We start from the raw sequence: 18,847 nt of genomic DNA, 5'->3' as shown, positions 1-18,847 counted from the left end.
GCTCAGAAAGCTTCTTTCTCTTTGTTAACGGAGGATATATCATTTGGCCCTATAGCCTTCACAGGGATCCGAAATACCAGTTCTCAGATTCCACAGAAATAAGGCTAGCAAACAGATCCACGAAATACAACTGTTAATCTGTGAGTGGAAGTCACACATCACAAAGCAGTTTCTCAGAAAGCTTTTTTCCATTTTTTCTCTGTGGATATTTTCTTTTTCCCTTTCGCCCTCCATGGGCTTCCAAATATCACTTTGCAAATTCCACAGCAACACGCTTAGCGAACGGCTTCATGAGGGGAAAACTGTAACTCTGTGAGATGAATTAACAGAACATTAAGCAGTTTCTCAGAAAGCTTTTTTCCAGTTTTCATCTGAGTATATTTCCCTTTTCACCGTAGCCCTCCATGGGCTTCCAAATATCACTTTGCAAATTCCACAAGAACAATCTTAGCGAAAGGCTTCTTGAGGGGAAAGCTGTACCTGTGTGAGATGATTTCACAGAACACAAAGAAGTTCCTCAGAAAGCATCTTTCTCTTTGTTATTGGAGGATATACTTTGGCCCTATGGTCTTCTCAGGGATCCAAAATATCAGTTCTCAGATTCCACAGAAATAAGGCTAGCAAAGAGATCCACGAATACAGCTGTAACTCTGTGAGTGGAAGTCACACATCACAAAGCAATTTCTCAGACAGCTTCTTTCCAGTTTTTCTCTGAGGATATTTTCTTTTTCACCATAGCCCACCATGGACTTCCAAATATCACTTTGCAAATTCCACAAGAACAGTCTTAGCGAACGACTTCTTGAGGGGAAAACTGTAATTTTGTGAGATGAATTAACAGAACACTAAGCAGTTTCTCAGAAAGCGTCTTTCCAGTTTTCATCTGAGGATATATCCTTTTTTACCATAGATCTCCATGGGCTTCCAAATATCACTTTACAAATACCACAAGAAGAGTATTAGCGATAGGCTTCTTGAGGGGAAAGCTGTAGCTCTGTGAGACGATTTCACAGAACACAAAGAAATTGCTCAGAAAGCTTCTTTCTCTTTGTTAACGGAGGATATATCATTTGGCCCTATAGCCTTCACAGGGATCCGAAATACCAGTTCTCAGATTCCACAGAAATAAGGCTAGCAAACAGATCCACGAAATACAGCTGTAACTCAGTGAGTGGAAGTCACACATCACAAAGCAGTTTCTCAGAAAGCTTTTTTCCAGTTTTTCTCTGTGGATATTTTCTTTTTCCCCTTCGCCCTCCATGGGCTTCCAAATATCACTTTGCAAATTCCACAGCAACACGCTTAGCGAACGGCTTCATGAGGGGAAAGCTGTAACTCTGTGAGATGAATTAACAGAACACTAAGCAGTTTCTCAGAAAGCTTCTTTCCCCTTTTTCTCTGAGGATATTTTCTTTTTCACCATAACCCTCTAGGGGTTTCAAATATCACTTTGCAAATTCCACAGGAACAGGCTTAGCGAACGGCTTCTTGAGGGGAAAGCTGTAACTCTGTGAGATGAATTAATAGCACATTCATCAGTTTCTCAGAAGGCTTCTATCCAGTTTTCATTTGAGTATATTCCCTTTTTCACCAAAACTCTCCATGGGCTTCCAAATATCAATTTGCCAATTCCACAAGAACAGTCTTAGCGAAAGGCTTCTGGAGGGGAAGGCTCTAACTCTGTGTGATGACTCCACAGAACACAAAAAAGGGTCTCAGAAAGCTTCTTTCTCTTTGTTATCGGTGGATACTTCCTTTGGCCTATAGTCTTCACAGGGATCCGAAATATCAGTTCTCAGATTTCACAGAAATAAGGATAGCACACAGACACATGAAATAGAGCTGTAACTCTGTGAGGGGAAGTCACACATCACAAAGCAATTTCTCATAAAGCTTCTTTCCAGTTTTTCTCAGAGGATATTTTCTTTTTCACCATAGCCCTCTATGGTCTTCTAAAAATCACTTTGTACATTCCACAAGAACAGGCTTAGCGAACTACTTCTTGAGGGGATACCTGTAACTCTGTGAGATGAATTAACAGAACACTAATCAGTTTCTCAGAAAGTTTCTTTCCAGTTTTTCTCTGAGGATATTTTCTTTTTCACCATAGCCCTCAATGGCTTCCAAATATCACTTTGCAAATTCCACAAGAACAGTCTTAGCGAACGGCTTCATGAGGGGAAAGCTGTAACTCTGTGAGGTGAATTAAGAGAACACTAAGCAGTTTCTCAGAAAGCTTCTTTCCAGTTTTCATCTGAGGATATATCCTTTTTCACCCTAGCCCTCCATGGGCTTCCAAATATCACTTTACAAATTCCACAAGAACAGTCTTAGCGAAAGGCTTCTTGAGGGGTAGGCTGTAACTCTGTGAAATGATTCCACAGAACACAAAGAAGTTTCTCAGAAAGCTTCTTTCTCTTTGTTATCGGAGGATATTTCCTTTGGCCCTATAGTCTTCAAAGGGATACGAAATATCAGTTCTCAGATTCCACAGAGATAAGGCTAGCACACAGATCCACGAAATACAGCTTTTACTCTGTGAGTGGAAGTCACACATCACAAAGCAGTTTATCAGAAAGCTTCTTTCCAGTTTTTCTCTGAGGATATTTTCTTTTTCACCATAGACCTCTATGGGCTTCAAAATATCACTTTGCAAATTCCACAAGAACACGCATAGTGAACGGATTCTTTAGAGGAAAGCTGTAACACTGTGAGATGAATTAACAGAACACTAAGCAGTTTCTCAGAAAGCTTCTTTCCGGTTTTCATCTGAGGATATTTCCTCTTTCACCATAGCCCTCCATGGGCTTCCAAATATCACTTTGCAAATTCCAAAAGAACAGTCTTAGAGAAAGGCTTCTGAGGAGAGTGATGTATTTCTGTGAGAAGATTTCACAGAACACAAAGAAGTTTCTCAGAAAGGTTCTTTCCCTTTGTTATCGGATGATATTTCCCTCGGCCCTATAACCTTCACTGGGATCCGCAATATCAGTTCTCAGATTCCACTGAAATAAGGCTAGCAAACAGATCCACGAAATACAGCTGTAACGCTGTGATTGGAAGTCACACATCACAAAGCAGTTTCTTTGAAAGCTTATTTCCAGTTTTTTCTGAGGATATTTTCTTTTTCACCATAGCCCTCTATGGGCTTCCAAATATCATTTTGGAAATTTCACAAGAACAGTCTTAGCGAAAGGCTTCTTGAGGGGAAAGCTGTAACTCTGTGAGATGATTTCACAGAACACAATGAAGTTTCTCAGAAGGCTTCTTTCTCTTTGTTATCGTGGGATATTCCTTTCGCCCTATATTTTTCACAAGGATCCGAAATATCAGTTCTCAGATTCCACAGAAATAAGGCTAGCAAACAGACGACGAAATACAGCTGTAACTCTGTGAGTGGAAGTCTCACATCATAAAGCAGTTTCTCAGAAAGCTTCTTTCCAGTGTTTCCCTGATGAGATTTTCTTTTTCACCTTAGCCCTCTAAGGGCTTCCAAATATCACCTTGCAAATTCCACAGGAACAGGCATAGCGAACGGCTTCATGAGGTTAAAGCTGTAACTCTGTGAGATGAATTAACAGAACACTAAGCAGTTTCTCAGAAAGCTTCTTTCCAGTTTTCATCTGAGGATGTTTCCTTTTTCAAAATAGCCCTCCATGGGCTTCCAAATATCACTTTGCAAATTCCACAAGAACAGTCTTAGCGAAAGGATTCTTGAGGGGAAAGCTGTATCTCTGTGAGATGAATTCACAGAACACAAAGAATTTTCTCAGAAAGCTTCTTTCTCTTTGTTATCGGAGGATATTTCCTTTGGCCCTATAGTCTTCACAGGGATCCGAAATAACAGTTCTCAGATTCCACAGAAATAAGGCGAGCAAACAGATCCACGAAATACAGTTGTAAATCTGTGAGTGGAAGTCACACTTCAAAAAGCAGTTTTTCAGAAAGCTTCTTTTCAGTTTTTCCCTGAGGATATTTCCTTTTTCAGTTTAGCCCACCATGGCCTTCCTAATATGACTTCGCAAATTCCAGAGGAACAGGCTTAGCGAACGGCTTCATGAGGGAAAATCTGTAACTCTGTGAGATGAATTAACAGAACACTAAGCAGTTTCTCAGAATGCTTCTTTCTAGTTTTCATCTGAGGATGTTTCCTTTTTCACCATAGCCCTCCATGGGCTCCCAAATATCACTTTGTAAATTCCACAAGAACAGTTTTGCGAAAGGCTTCTTGAGGGGAAAGCTGTAACTGTGTGAGATAATTTCACAGAACACTAAGCAGTTTCTCAGAAAGCTTCTTTCCAGTTTTCATCTGAGGATATTTCCTTTTTCACCATAGCCCTCCTTGGGCTTCCAAATATCACTTTGCAAATTCCACAAGAACAGTCTCAGCGAAAGGCTTCTTGAGGGGAAAGTTGTAACTCTGTGAGATGATTTCACAGAACACAAAGAAGTTTCTCAGAAAGCTTCTTTCTCTTTGTTATCGGAGGATATTTCCTTTGGCCCTATAGTCTTCAATGGGATCCGAAATATCAGTTCTCAGATTCTACAGAAATATGGCTAGCAAACAGATCCCCGAAATACAGCTGTAACTTTGTGAGTGGAAGTCACACATCACAAAGCAGTTTCTCAGAAAGCTTCTTTCCAGTTTTTCTCAGAGGATATTTTCTTTTTCACCTTAGCCCTCTATGGGCTTCCAAATATCACTTTGCAAATTCCACAGGAACAGGCTTAGTGAACGGCTCCATGAGGGTAATGCTGTAACTCTGTGAGATGAATTAGCAGCACACTAAGCTGTTTCTCAGAAAGCTTCTTTCCAGTTTTCATCTGAGGCTGTTTCCTTTTTCACCATATACCTCCATGGGCTTCCCAATATCACTTTGCAAATTCCACAAGAACAGTCTTACCGAAAGGCTTCTTGAGGGAAAATCTGTAACTCTGTGAGATGATTTCACAGAACACAAGAAGTTTCTCAGAAAGCTTCTTTCTCCTTGTTATCGGGGGATATTCCTTTGGCCCTAAAGTCTTCACAGCGATCCGAAATATCAGTTCTCAGATTCCCCAGAAATTAGACAAGCAAGGAGTTCCACGAAATACAGTTGTAATTCTTTGAGTGGAAATCACACATCACAAAGCAGTTTCTCAGAAAGCTTCTTTCCAGTTTTTCTTTCTGGATATTTTCTTTTTCACCATAGCCTTCTATGGGCTTCCAAATATCACTTTGCAAACTCCAGAAGAACAGGCTTAGCGAACGGCTTCTAGAGAGCAAACCTGTAACTCTGTGAGATGAATTAACAGAACACTAAACAGTTGCTCAGAAAGCTTCCTTCCAGTTTTCATCTGAGGATATTTCCGTTTTCACCATAGCCGTCCATGGGCTTCCAAATATCACTTTGCAAATTTCACAAGAACAGTCTTAGAGAAAGGCTTCTTGAGGGGAAAGATGTAACTCTGTGAGACGATTTCACAGAACACAATGACGTTTTTCAGAAAGTTTCTTTCTCTTTGTCATCAGAGTCTTTTTTCTTCGGCCCTGTAGTCTTCACAGAGATCCGAAATATCAGTTCCCAGATTCCACAGAAATAAGTCTAGCAAACAGATCCACGAAATACAGCTGTATCTCTGTGAGTGGAAGTCACACATCACAAAGCAGTTTCTCAGAAAGCTTCTTCCCAGTTTTTCTTTCAGGATAATTTCTTTTTCACCCTAGCCCTCCATGGGCCTCCAAATATCACTTTACAAATTCCACAAGAACAGTCTTAGCGAAAGGCTTCTTGAGGGGAATGCTGTAACTCTGTGAGATGATTTCACAGAACACAAAGAAGTTTCTCAGAAAGATTCCTTCCCTTTGTAAACAGAGGATATTTCCTTTGGCCTATAGTCTTCACAGGGATCTGAAATATCAGTTCTCAGATTCCACAGAAATAAGGCTAGCAAACAGATCCACAAAATACAGCTGTAACTCTGTGAGTGAAAGTCACACATCACCAAGCAGTTTCTCAGAAAGCTTCTTTCCAATTTTTCTCTGAGGACATTTTCTTTTTCACCATAGCCCTCTATGGGCTGCCAAATATCACTTTGCAAATTTCGCAAGAACAGTCGCAGTGAAAGGCTTCTTGAGGGAAAGCTGTAACTCTGTGAGATGATTTCACAGAACACAAAGAAGTTGCTCAGAAAGCTTCCTTCTCTTTGTTATCGGAAGATATCTCCTTTGGCCGTATATTCATCACAGGGATCCGAAATATCTGTTCTCAGATTCCACAGAAATAAGGCTAGCAAGCAGATTCACGAAATAAAGCTGTAACTCTGTGAGTGGAAGTCACACATCACAAAGCAGTTTCTCAGAAAGTTTCTTTCCACTTTTTCCCTGAGGATATTTTCTTTTTCACCATAGCCCTCTACGGGTTTCCAAATATCACTTTGAAATTCCACAGGAACAGGCTTCGAGAACGGCTTCATGAGGATGAAGCTGTAACTCTTTGAGTTGAATTAACCGAACACTAAGAAGTTTCTCAGAAAGCTTCTTTCCAGTTTTCATCTGAGGATATTTCGTTTTTCACCATAGCCCTTAATGGGCTTCCAAATATCACTTTGCAAATTCCACAAGAACAGTCTTACCGAAAGTCTTCTTGAGGGGAAAGCTGTAACTCTGTGAGATGAATTAACAGAACACTAAGCAGTCTCTCAGAATTCTTCTTTCCAGTTTTCATCTGAGGATGTTTCCTTTTTCACCATAGCCCTCCATGGCCTTCCAAATATCACTTTGAAAATTCCACAAGAACAGTCTTACCGAAAGTCTTCTTGAGGGGAAAGCTGTAACTCTGTGAGATGAATTAACAGAACACTAAGCAGTCTCTCAGAATTCTTCTTTCCAGTTTTCATCTGAGGATGTTTCCTTTTTCACCATAGCCCTCCATGGCCTTCCAAATATCACTTTGAAAATTCCACAAGAACAGTCTTAGCGAAAGGCTTCTTGAGGGGAAAGCTGTAATTCTATGAGATGATTTCAGAGAACACAAAGAAGTTCCTCAGAAACCTTCTTTCTCGTTGTTATCGGAGGATATTTCCTTGGGCCCTATAGTCTTCAAAGGGATCCGAAATATCAGTTCTCAGATTCCACAGAAATAAGGCTAGCATACAGATCCACGATATACAGCTGTAACTCTATGAGTGGAAGTCACACATCACAAAGCAGTTTCTCAGAAACCTTCTTTCCAGTTTTTCCTTGAGGATATTTTCTTTTTCACCTAAGCCCTCTATGGGCTTCCAAATATCACTTTGCAAATTCCACAGGAACAGGCTTAGCGAAAGGCTTCATGAGGGTAAACCTGTAACTCTGTGAGATGAATTAACAGAACATTAAGCAGTTTCTCAAAAAGCTTCTCTCCAGTTTTCATCTGAGGATATTTCCTTTTTCACCATAGCCCTCCATGGGCTTCCAAATATCACTTTCCAAATTCCACAAGAACCGTCTTAGTGAAAGGCTTCTTGAGGGAAAGGCTGTATCTCTGTGAGACGATTTCACAGAACACAAAGAAGTTTCTCAGAAAGATTCTTTCTCTTTGTAATCAGAGGTTATTTCCTTTGGCCCTATAGTCTACACAGGTATCCGAAATATCAGTTCTCAGATTCCACAGAAATAAGGCTAGCAAACAGATCCATGAGATACAGCTGTAACTCTGTGAGTGAAAGTCACACATCACCAAGCATTTTCTCAGAAAGCTTCTTTCCAGTTTTTCTCTGAGGATATTTTCTTTTTCACCATAGCCCTTATGGGCGTCCAAATATCACTTTGCAAATTTCACAAGAACAGTCATAGCGAAAGGCTTCTTGAGGGAAAGCTGTAACGCTGTGAGATGAATTAACAGAACACTAAGAAGTTTCTCAGAAAGCTTCTTTCCTGTTTTCATCTGAGGATATTTCGTTTTTCACAATAGCCCTCCATGGGCTTCCAAATATCACTTTGCAAATTCCACAAGAACAGTCCTACCTAAAGGCTTCTTGAGAGGAAAGCTGTAACTCTTTGAGATGATTTCACAGAACACAAACTATCTCAGAAAGTTTCTTTCTCTTTGTTATCGGAGGATGTTTCCTTTGGCCGTATACTCTTCACAGGGATTCGAAATATCAGTTCTCAGATTCCATAGAAAAAAGGCTAGCAAACAGATCCACGAAATACAGCTGTAACTCCGTGAGTGGAAGTCACACACCACAAAGCAGTTTCTCGGAAAGCTTCTTTCCATTTTTCATCTGAGTATACTTCGTTTTTTCACCATTGCCGTCCATGGGCTTCCAAATATCACTTTGCAAATTCCACAAGAACAGTCTTAGCGAAAGGCTTCTTGAGGGGAAGGCTGTAACTATGTTAGATGATTTCACAGAACACAAAGAAGTTTCTCAGAAACATTCTTTCTCTTTCTTTTCAGAGGATATTTCCTTTGACCCTATAGTCTTCTCAGGGATCCGAAAAATCAGTTCTCAGATACCACAGAAATAAGGCTAGCAAACAGATCCGCGAAATACAGCTGTAACTCTGTGAGTGGAAGACACACATCACAAACCAGTTTCTCAGAAAGTTTCTTTCCAGTTTTTCTCTGAGGATATTTTCTTTTTTCCCCATAGCCCTCTATGGGCTTCCAAATATCACTTTGTAAATTCCACAAGAACACGCATAGCGAACGGCTTCTTCAGGGGAAAGCTGTAACTCTGTGAGATGAATTAACAGAACACTAAGCAGTTTCTCAGAAAGCTTCTTTCCTGTTTTCATCTGAGGATATTTCCTTTTTTACCATAGCCCTCCATGGGCTTCCAATATCACTTTGCAAATTCCACAAGAACAGTCTTAGCGAAAGGCTTCTTGAAGGGAAAGCTGTAACTCAGTGAGATGATTTCACAGAACACAATGTTTCTCAGAAAGCTTCTTTCCCTTTGTTATCGGAGGATATTTCCTTGGCCCTATAGTCTTCACAGGGATCCGAAATATCAGTTCTCAGATTCCACAGAAATAAGGCTAGCAAACAGATCCACGAAATACAGCTGTAACTCTGTGAGTGGAAGTCGCACATCACGAAGCAGTTTCTCAGAAAGCTTCTTTCCAGTTTTTCTCTGAGGATATTTTCTTTTTCACCATAGCCCTCTATAGGCTTCCAAATATCACTATGCAAATTCCACAAGAACAGGCTTAGCGAATGGCTTCTTGAGGGGAAAGCTGTAACTCTGGGAGGTGAATTAACAGAACACTAAGGACTTTCTCAGAAAGCTTCCTTCCAGTTTTCATCTGAGGATGTTTCCTTTTTCACCGTAGCCGACCATGGGCTTCCAAATATCACTTGGAAAATTCCACAAGAACAGTCTTTGCGAAAGGCTTCTTGAGGGGAAAGATGTAACTCTGTGAGACGATTTCACAGAACACAATGTAGTTTCTCAGAAAGCTTCTTTCTCTTTTTTATCAGAGACTATTTCCTTCAGCCCTACAGTCTTCAGAGGGATCCGAAATATCAGTTCTCAGATTCCACAGAAATAAGGCTAGCAAACAGATCCACGAAATACAGCTGTAACTCTGTGAGTGGAAGTCTCACATCAAAAAGCAGTTTCTCAGAAAGATTCTTCCCTGTTTTTCTCTGAGAATATTTTCTTTTTCACCATAGCCCTCTATGGGCTTCCAAATATCACTTTGCAAATTCCACAGGAACAGGCTTAGCGAAAGGCTTCATGAGGGTAAAGCTGTAACTCTGTGAGCTGAATTATCAGAACACTAAGCAGTTTCTCAGAAAGCATCTTTCCAGATTTCATCTGAGGATATTTCCTTTTTCACCGTAGCCCTCCATGGGCTTCCAAATATCACTTTGCAAATTCCACAAGAACAGTCTTACCGAAAGGCTTCTTGAGTGGAAAGCTGTAACTCTGTGAGATGATTTTACAGAACACAAAGAAGTTTCTCAGAAAGCTTCTTTCTCTTTGTTATCGGTGGATATTTCCTTCGGCCCTATAGCCTTCGCAAGAATCCGAAATATCAGTTCTCAGATTCCACAGAAATAAGGCTAGCAAACAGATCCACGAAATACAGCTGTAACTCTGTGAGTGGGAGGCACACATCTCAAAACAGTTTCTCAGAAAGCTTCTTTTCAGTTTTTCCCTGAGGATATTTTCTTTTTCACCATTGCCCTCAACGGGCTTCCAAATATCACTTTGCAAATTCCACAGGAACAGGCTTAGCGAACGGCTTCTAGAGAGGAAAGCTGTAACTCTGTGAGATGAATTAACAGAACACTAAGCAGTATCTCAGAAAGCTTCCTTCCGGTTTTCATCTGATGATATTTCCTTTTTCACCGTAGCCGTCCATGGGTTTCCAAATATCACTTTGAAAATTCCACAAGAACAGTCTCAGTGAAAGGCTTCTTAAGGGGAAAGATGTAACTCTGTGAGACGATTTCACAGAACACAATGAAGTTTCTCAGAAAGCTTCTTTCTCTTTTTCATCGGAGACTACTTCCTTTGGCCCTATAGTCTTCACAGGGATCCGAAATATCAGTTCCCAGATTCCACAGAAATAAGGCTAGCAAACAGATCCACGAAATACAGCTGTAACTCTGTGAGTGGAAGTCACACATCACAACCAGTTTCTCAGAAAGCTTCTTTCCAGTTTTTCTCTTAGGATATTTTCTTTTTCACCTTAGCCCTCTATGGGCTTCCAAGTATCACTTTGCTAATTTCACAGGAACACGATTAGCGAACGGCTTCATGAGGGTAAAGCTTTAACTCTGTGAGATGAATTAACAGAACACTAAGCAGTTTTTCAAAAAGCTTCATTCCAGTTTTCGTCTTAGGATATTTCCTTTTTCAACATAGCCCTCCATGGGCTTCCAAATATCACTTTCAAATTCCACAAGAACAGTCTTAGTGAAAGGCTTCTTGAGGGGAAGGCTGTAACTCTGTGAGATGCTTTCACAGAACACAAAGAAGTTTCTCAGAAAGACTCTTTCTCTTTTAATCAGAGGATATTTCCTTTGGCCCTATAGTCCTCACGGAGATACGAAATATCAGTTCTCAGATTCCACAGAAATTAGGCTAGCAAACAGATCCACGAAATACAGCTGTAACTCCGTGAGTGGAAGTCACATATCACAAAGTAGTTTCTCAGAAAGCTTCTTTCCAGTTTTTCTCTGAGGATATTTTCTTTTTCACCTTTGCCCTCTATGGGCTTCCTAATATGACTTTGCAAATTCCACAGGAACAGGCTTAGCGAACGGCTTCATGAGGGTAAAGCTGTAACACTATGAGATGAATTAACAGAACACAAATCCGTTTCTCTGAAAGCTTCTTTCCAGTTTTCATCTTAGGATGTTTCCTTTTTCACCATAGCCCTCCATGGGCTTCCAAATATCAGTTTCCAAATTCCACAAGAACAGTCTTAGCGAAAGGCTTCTTGAGGGGAAAGCTGTAACTCTGTGAGATGATTTCACAGAACACAAAGCAGTTTCTCAGAAATCTTCTTTCCATTTTTTTTCTAAGGATATTTTCGTTTTCAGCTTAGCCCACTTTGGGCTTCCTAATATCACTTTGCAAATTCTACAGGAACAGGTATAGCGAACGGCTACATGAGGGTTAAGCTGTAACTCTGTGAGATGATTAACGGAACACTAAGCAGTTTCTCAGAAAGCTTCTTTCCAGTTTTCATCTGAGGATGTTTCCTTTTTCACCATAGCCCTCCGTGGGCTTCCAAAAATCACTTTGAAAATTCCACAAGAACAGTCTTAGCGAAAGGCTTCTTGAGGGGCAAGCTGTAACTCTGTGAGATGATTTCACAGAACACGAAGAAGTTTCTCAAAAAGCTTCTTTCTCTTTGTTATCGGAGGATATTTCCTTTGGCCGTATAGTCTTCACAGGGGTGCAAAATATCAGTTCTCAGATTCCACAGAAATAAGGCTAGCAAACAGATCCACGAAATACAGCTGTAACTCTGTGAGTGGTAGTCACAAATAACAAAGCAGTGTTTTCAGAAAGCTTCTTTCCAGTTTTTCTCGGAGGATATTTTCTTTTTCACCTTAGCCCTCTATGGGCTTCCTAATATGACTTTGCAAATTCCACAGGAACAGGCTTAGCGAACGTCTTCATGAGGGAAAATCTGTAACTCTGTGAGACGAAATAACAAAACACTAAGCAGTCTCTCAGAATTCTTCTTTCCAGTTTTCATCTGAGGATGTTTCCTTTTTCACCATAGCCCTCCATGGGCTTCCAAATATCACTTTGGATATTCCACAAGAACAGTCTCAGCGAAAGGTTTCTTGAGGGGAAAGCTGTACCTCTTTGAGATGATTACGCAGAACAAAAAGAAGTTTCTCAGAAAGCTTCCTTCTCTTTGTTATCGGAGGATATTTCCTTTGGCCGTATAGTCTTCACAAGGATACTAAATATCTGTTCTCAGATTCCACAGAAATAAGGACAGAAAACAGATCCACGAAATACAGCTGTAACTCTGTGAGTGGAAGTCACACATCACAAAGCAGTTTCTCAGACAGCTTCTTTTTTGTTTTTCTCTGAGGATATTTTCTTTTTCACCATAGCCCTTTAAGCACTTTCACATATCACTTTGCAAATTCCACCAGAACAGGCTTAGCGAACGGCTTCTAGAGGGGAAAGCTGTAACTCTGTGAGATGAATTAACAGAACACTATGCAGTTTCTCAGAAAGCTTCTTTCCAGTTTTCATCTGAGGATATTTCCTTTTTCACCATAGCCCTTCATGGGCTTCCAAATATCACTTTTCAAATTCCACAAGAAGAGTCTTAGCGAAAGGCTTCTTGAGGGGAATGCTGTAATTCTGTGAGATGATTTCACAGAACACAAGGAAGTTTCTAACAAAGCTTCTTTCTCTTTGTTATCGGAGGATATTTCCTTCGGCACTATAGCCTTCATAGGGTTCCGAAATATCAGTTCTCAGATTCCAAAGAAATAGGGCTAGCAAAGAGATCCACGAAATACAGATGTAACTCTGTGAGATGAATTAACAGAACACTAAGCAGTTTCTCAGAAAACTTCTTTCCAGATTTCATCGGAGGATATTTCCTTTTTCACCATAGCCCTCCATGGGCTTCCAAATATCACTTTGCAAATTCCACATGAACAGTCTTACCGAAAGGCTTCTTGAGGGGAAAGCTGTAACTCTGTGAGATGATTTCACAGAACACAATGTTTCTCAGAAAGCTTCTTTTTCTTTGTTATCGGAGGATATTTCCTTGGCCCTGTAGTCTTCACAGGGATCCGAAATATCAGTTCTCAGATTCCACAGAAATAAGGCTAGCGAACAGATACATGAAATACAGCTGTAACTCTGTGAGTGGAAGTCACACATCACAAAGCAGTTTCTCAGAAAACTTCTTTCCAGTTTTTCTTTGAGGATGTTTTCTTTTTCACCTTAGCCCACTATGGGCTTCCAAATATCACTTTTCAAATTCCAGAATAACAGGCTTAGCGAACGGCTTCTTGAAGGGAAACCTGTAACTCTGTGATATGAATTAACAGAACACTAAGCAATTTCTCAGAAAGCTTCTTTCCAGTTTTCATCTGAGGATATTTCCTTTTTCACCGTAGCCCTCCATGAGCTTCCAAATATCACTGTGCAAATTCCACAAGAACAGTCTTAGCGAAAGGCTTCTTGAGGGGAAAGACGTAACTCTGTGAGACGATTTCACAGAAAACAATGAAGTTTCTCAGAAAGCTTCTTTCTCTTTTTTATCGGAGACTATTTCCTTTGGCCCTGTAGTCTTCACAGGGATCTGAAATATCAGTTCTCAGATTCCTCAGAAATAAGGCTAGCAAACAGATCCACGAAATACAGCTGTAACTCTGTGAGTGGAAGTCACACATCACAAAGAAGTTTCTCAGAAAGCTTCTTTCCAGTTTTTCCTTGAAGATATTTTCTTTTTCACCATAGCCCTCCATGGCCTTCCAAATATCACTTTGAAAATTCCACAAGAACAGTCTTAGCGAAAGGCTACTTGAGGGGAAAGCTGTAGCTCTGTGAGATGATTTCGCAGAACAAAAAGAAGTTTCTCAGAAAGCTTCCTTCTCTTTGTTATTGGAGGATATTTTCTTTGGCCGTATAGTCTTCACAGGGATCCTAAATATCTGTTTTCAGATTCCACTGAAATAAGGCTAGCAAACAGATCCACGAAATACAGCTGTAACTCTGTGAGTGGAAGTCACACATCACAAAGCATATTCTCAGACAGCTTCTTTCCAGTTTTTCTCTGAGGATATTTTCTTTTTCACCATACCCCTATAAGGGCTTCCTAATATCACTTTTCAAATTCCAGATGAACAGGCTTAGCGAACGGCTTCCTGAGGGGAATGCTGTAACTCTGTGAGATGAATTAACAGAACACTAAGCAGTTTCTCAGAAAGCTTCCTTCCGTTTGTTTTATGAGGATATTTCCTTTGGCCGTATAGTCTTCACAGGGATCCGAAATATCTGTTCTCAGATTCCACAGAAATAAGATTAGCAAACAGATCCCTGAAATAGAGCTGTAACTCTGTGAGTGGAAGTCACACATCACAAAGCAGTTTCTCAGAAAGCTTCTTTCCAGTTTTTCTCTGAGCACATTTTCTTTTTCACCATAGCCCTCCATGGGCCTCCAAATATCGCCTTGCAAATTCCACAAGAACAGGCTTAGCGAACGACTTCTTGAGGGGAAAGCTGTAACTCTGTGAGATGAATTAACAGAACACTAAGCAGTTTCTCAGAGAGCTTCTTTCCTGTTTTCATCTGAGGATATTTCCTTTTTCACCAGAGCCCTCCATGGGCTTCCAAATATCACTTTGCAAATTCCACAAGAACAGTCTTAGCGAAAGGCTTCTTGAGGTGAAAGCTGTAACTCTGTGAGATGATTTCACAGAACACGAAGAAGTTTCTCAAAAAGCTTCTTTCTCTTTGCTACCGTGGGATATTTAATTTGGCCCTAAAGACTTCACAGGGATCCGAAATATCAGTTCTCAGATTCCACAGAAATAAGGCTAGCAAACAGATCCACGAAATACAGCTGTAACTCTGTGAGTGGAAGTCACACATCACAAAGCACTTTCTCAGAAAGCTTCTTTCCAGTTTTTCGCTGAGGATATTAACTTTTTCACCTCAGCCTTCTATGGGCTTCCAAATATCATATTGAAATTCCACAAGAACAGGCTAAGCGAACGGCTTCATGAGGGTAAAGATGTAACTCTGTGAGATGAATTAAGAGAACACTAAGAAGTTTCTCAGAAAGCTTCTTTCCAGTTTTCATCTGAGGATATTTCGTTTTTCACCATAGCCCTCCATGGGCTTCCAAATATCACTTTGCAAATTCCACAAGAACAGTCTTACCGAAAGGCTTCTTGAGGGGAAAGGTGTAACTCTCTGAGATGATTGCACAGAACACAAAGAAGTTTCTCAGAAAGATTTTTTCTCTTTTTTATCGGAGGATATTTCCTTTGGCCCTATAGTCTTCACAAGGATCCGTAATATCAGTTCTCAGATTCCTCAGAAATAAGGGTAGCAAACAGAACCACGAAATACAGCTGTAACTCTGTGAGTGAGAGTCACACATCACAAAGCAGTTTCTCAGAAACTTCTTTCCATGTTTTCTCTGAAGATATTTCCTTTTTCACCGTAGCCATCCATGGGCTTCCAAATGTCACTTTGAAATTCCACAGGAAGAGGCTTAGCGAACGGCGTCATGAGGGTAAAAGTGTAACTCTGTGAGATGAATTAACAGAACACTAAGAAGTTTCTCAGAAAGCTTCTTTCCAGTTTTCATCTGAGGATATTTCGTTTTTCACCATAGCCCTCCATGGACTTCCAAATATCACTTCGCAAATTCCACAAGAACAGTCTTAGCGAAAGGCTTCTTGAGGGGAAAGCTGTAACTCTGTGAGATGATTTCACAGAACACAAACTATCTCAGAAAGCTTCTTTCTCTTTGTTATCGGAGGATATTTCCTTTGGCCCTATAGTCTTCGCAAGGATCCGAAATATCAGTTCTCAGATTCCTCATAAATACGGCTATCAAACAGATCCACGAAATACAGCTGTAACTCTGTGAGTGAGAGTCACACATCACAAAGCAGTTTCTCATAAAGCGTCTTTCCAGTTTTTCTCTGAAGTTATTTCCTTTTTCACCGTAGCCATCCATGGGCTTCCAAATATCACTTTGCAAATTCCACAAGAACAGTCATAGCAAAAGGTTTCTTGAGGGGAAAGCTGTAATTCTGTTAGATGATTTCACAGAACACAAAGAAATTTCTCAGAAAGCTTCTTTCTCTTTGTTATCGGAGGATATTTCCTTTGGCACTATAGCCTTCAAAGGGATCCGAAATATCAGTTCTCAGATTCCACAGAAATAAGGCTAGCAAACAGATCCACGAAATACAGCTGTAACTCTATGAGTGGAAGTCACACATCCCTAAGCAGTTTCTCAGAAAGCTTCTTTCCAGTTTTTCTCTGAGGATACTTTCTTTTTCACCTTAGCCCTCTATGGGCTTCCAAATATCACCTTGCAAATTCCACAAGAACAGGCTTAGCGAACGGCTTCTTGAGGGAAAGCTGTAACACTGTGAGATGAATTAACAGAACACTAAGCAGTTTCTCAGAAAGCTTCTTTCCAGATTTCATTTGAGGATATTTCCTTTTTCATGATAGCCCTCCATGGGCTTCCAAATATCACTTTGCTAATTCCACAAGAACAGTCTTAGCGAAAGGCCTCTTGGGTGGAATGCTGTAACTCTGTGAGAGGATTTGACAGAACACAAAGAAGTGTCTCAGAAAGCTTCTTTCTCTTTGTTATCGGAGGATATTTCCTTTGGCCCTGTAGTCTTCACAGGGATCCGAAATATCAGTTCTCAGATTCCACAGAAATAAGACAATCAAACAGATCCACGAAATACAGCAGTAACTCTGTGAGTGAAAGTCACACATCACAAAGCAGTTTCTCAGAAAGCTTCTTTCCAGTTTTTCTCTGAGGATGTTTTCTTTTTCACAATTGCCCTCTATGGGCTTCCAAATATCACCTTTCAAATACCACAAGAACAGGCTACTGGAATAGCTTCTTGAGGGGAAAGCTGTAACTCTGTGAGATGCATTAACAGAACAGCAAGCAGTTTCTCAGAAAGCTTCTTTCCATTTTTCCTCTGAGGATATTTCCTTTTTTCAACATTGCCGTCCATGGGCTTTCAAATATCACTTTGCAAATTTCACAAGAACAGCCTTAGTGAAAGGCTTCTTGAGGGGAAAGCTGTAACTATGTTAGATGATTTCACAGAACACAAAGAATTTTCTCAGAATGATTTTTTCTCTTTGTTATCAGAGGATATTTCCTTTGGCCCTATAGTCTTCTCAGGGATCCTAAATATCAGTTCTCAGATTCCACAGAAATAAGGCTAGGAAACAGATCCACGAAATACAGCTGTAACTCAGTGAGTGGAAGTCACACATCACAAAGCTGTTTCTCAGTAAGATTCTTTCCAGTTTTTCTCTGAGGATATTTTTTTTTCACCTTAGCCCACTATGGGCTTCCAAATATCACTTTGTAAATTCCACAGGAACAGGCTTAGTGAACGGCTTCATGAGGCTAAAGCCGTAACTCTGTGAGATGAATTAACAGAACACTAAGCAGTTTCTCAGAAAGCTTCTTTCCAGTTTTCATCTGAGGATGTTACCTTTTTCACGATACCCCTCCATGGGCTTCCAAATATCACTTTGAAAATTCCACAAGAACAGTCTTAGCAAAAAGCTTCTTGAGGGGTAAGCTGTAACTCTGTGAGATGATTTCACAGAGCACGAAGAAATATCTCAAAATCCTTCTTTCTCTTTGTTATCGGAGGATATTTCCTTTGGCCGTATACTCTTCACAGGGATCCGAAATATCAGTTCTCAGATTCCACAGAAATAAGGCAAGCAAACAGATCCACGGAATACAGCTGTAACTCTGTGAGTGGAAGTCACACATCACAAAGCAGTTTCTCAGAAAGCTTCTTTCCAGTTTTTCTCTGAGGATATTTTCTTCTTCACCTTAGCCCTCTATGGGCTTCCAAATATAACTTTGCAAATCCACAAGAACAGGCTTAGCGAACGGCTTCTTGAGGGAAAGCTGTAACACTGTGAGATGAATTAACAGAACAATAAGCAGTTTCTCAGAAAGCTTCTTTCCAGTTTTCATCTGGGGTTATTTCCTTTTTCATGATAGCCCTCCATGGGCTTCCAAATATCACTTTGCTAATTCCACAAGAACAGTCTTAGCGAAAGGCTTCTTGAGGGGAAGGCTGTAACTCTGTGAGAGGATTTGACAGAACACAAAGAAGTGTCTCAGAAAGCTTCTTTCTCTTTGTTATCGGAGGATATTTCCTTTGGCCCTTTAGTCTTCACAGGGATCCGAAATATCAGTTCTCAGATTCCACAGAAATAAGGCTAGCAAACAGATCCACGAAATACAGCTGTAACTCAGTGAGTGGAAGTCACACATCACAAAGCAGTTTCTCAGAATGATTCTTCCCTGTTTTTCTCTGAGGATATTTTCTTTTTCACAATAGCCCTCTATGGGCTTCCAAATATCACTATGCAAATTCCACAAGAACAGGCTTAGCGAACGTCTTCTTGAGGGGGAAGCTGTAATTCTGTGAGATGAATTAACAGAACACTAAGCAGTTTCTCAGAAAGCTTCTTTCCAGTTTTCATCTGAGGATATTTCCTTTTTCACCAGAGCCCTCCATGGGCTTCCAAATATCACTTTGCAAATTCCACAAGAACAGTCTTAGCGAAAGGCTTCTTGAGGGGAAAGCTGTAACTGTGAGATGAATTAACAGAACACTAAGCAGTTTCTCCG

General features: G+C 40.4%; 1 pseudogene; it reads right to left on the bottom strand.

The window, feature by feature from the left end:
* Positions 1–6,282: 6,282 nt before the first annotated feature.
* LOC141409754 (uncharacterized) lies at positions 6,283–17,706 on the bottom strand (annotated as a pseudogene).
* Positions 17,707–18,847: the final 1,141 nt, after the last annotated feature.

The sequence above is a fragment of the Macaca fascicularis genome, chromosome 2 (genome assembly GCF_037993035.2).
Source record: "Macaca fascicularis isolate 582-1 chromosome 2, T2T-MFA8v1.1".
NCBI classification, from domain to species: Eukaryota; Metazoa; Chordata; class Mammalia; order Primates; family Cercopithecidae; genus Macaca; species Macaca fascicularis.
This window is presented reverse-complemented; position numbering and strand designations above follow the sequence as displayed.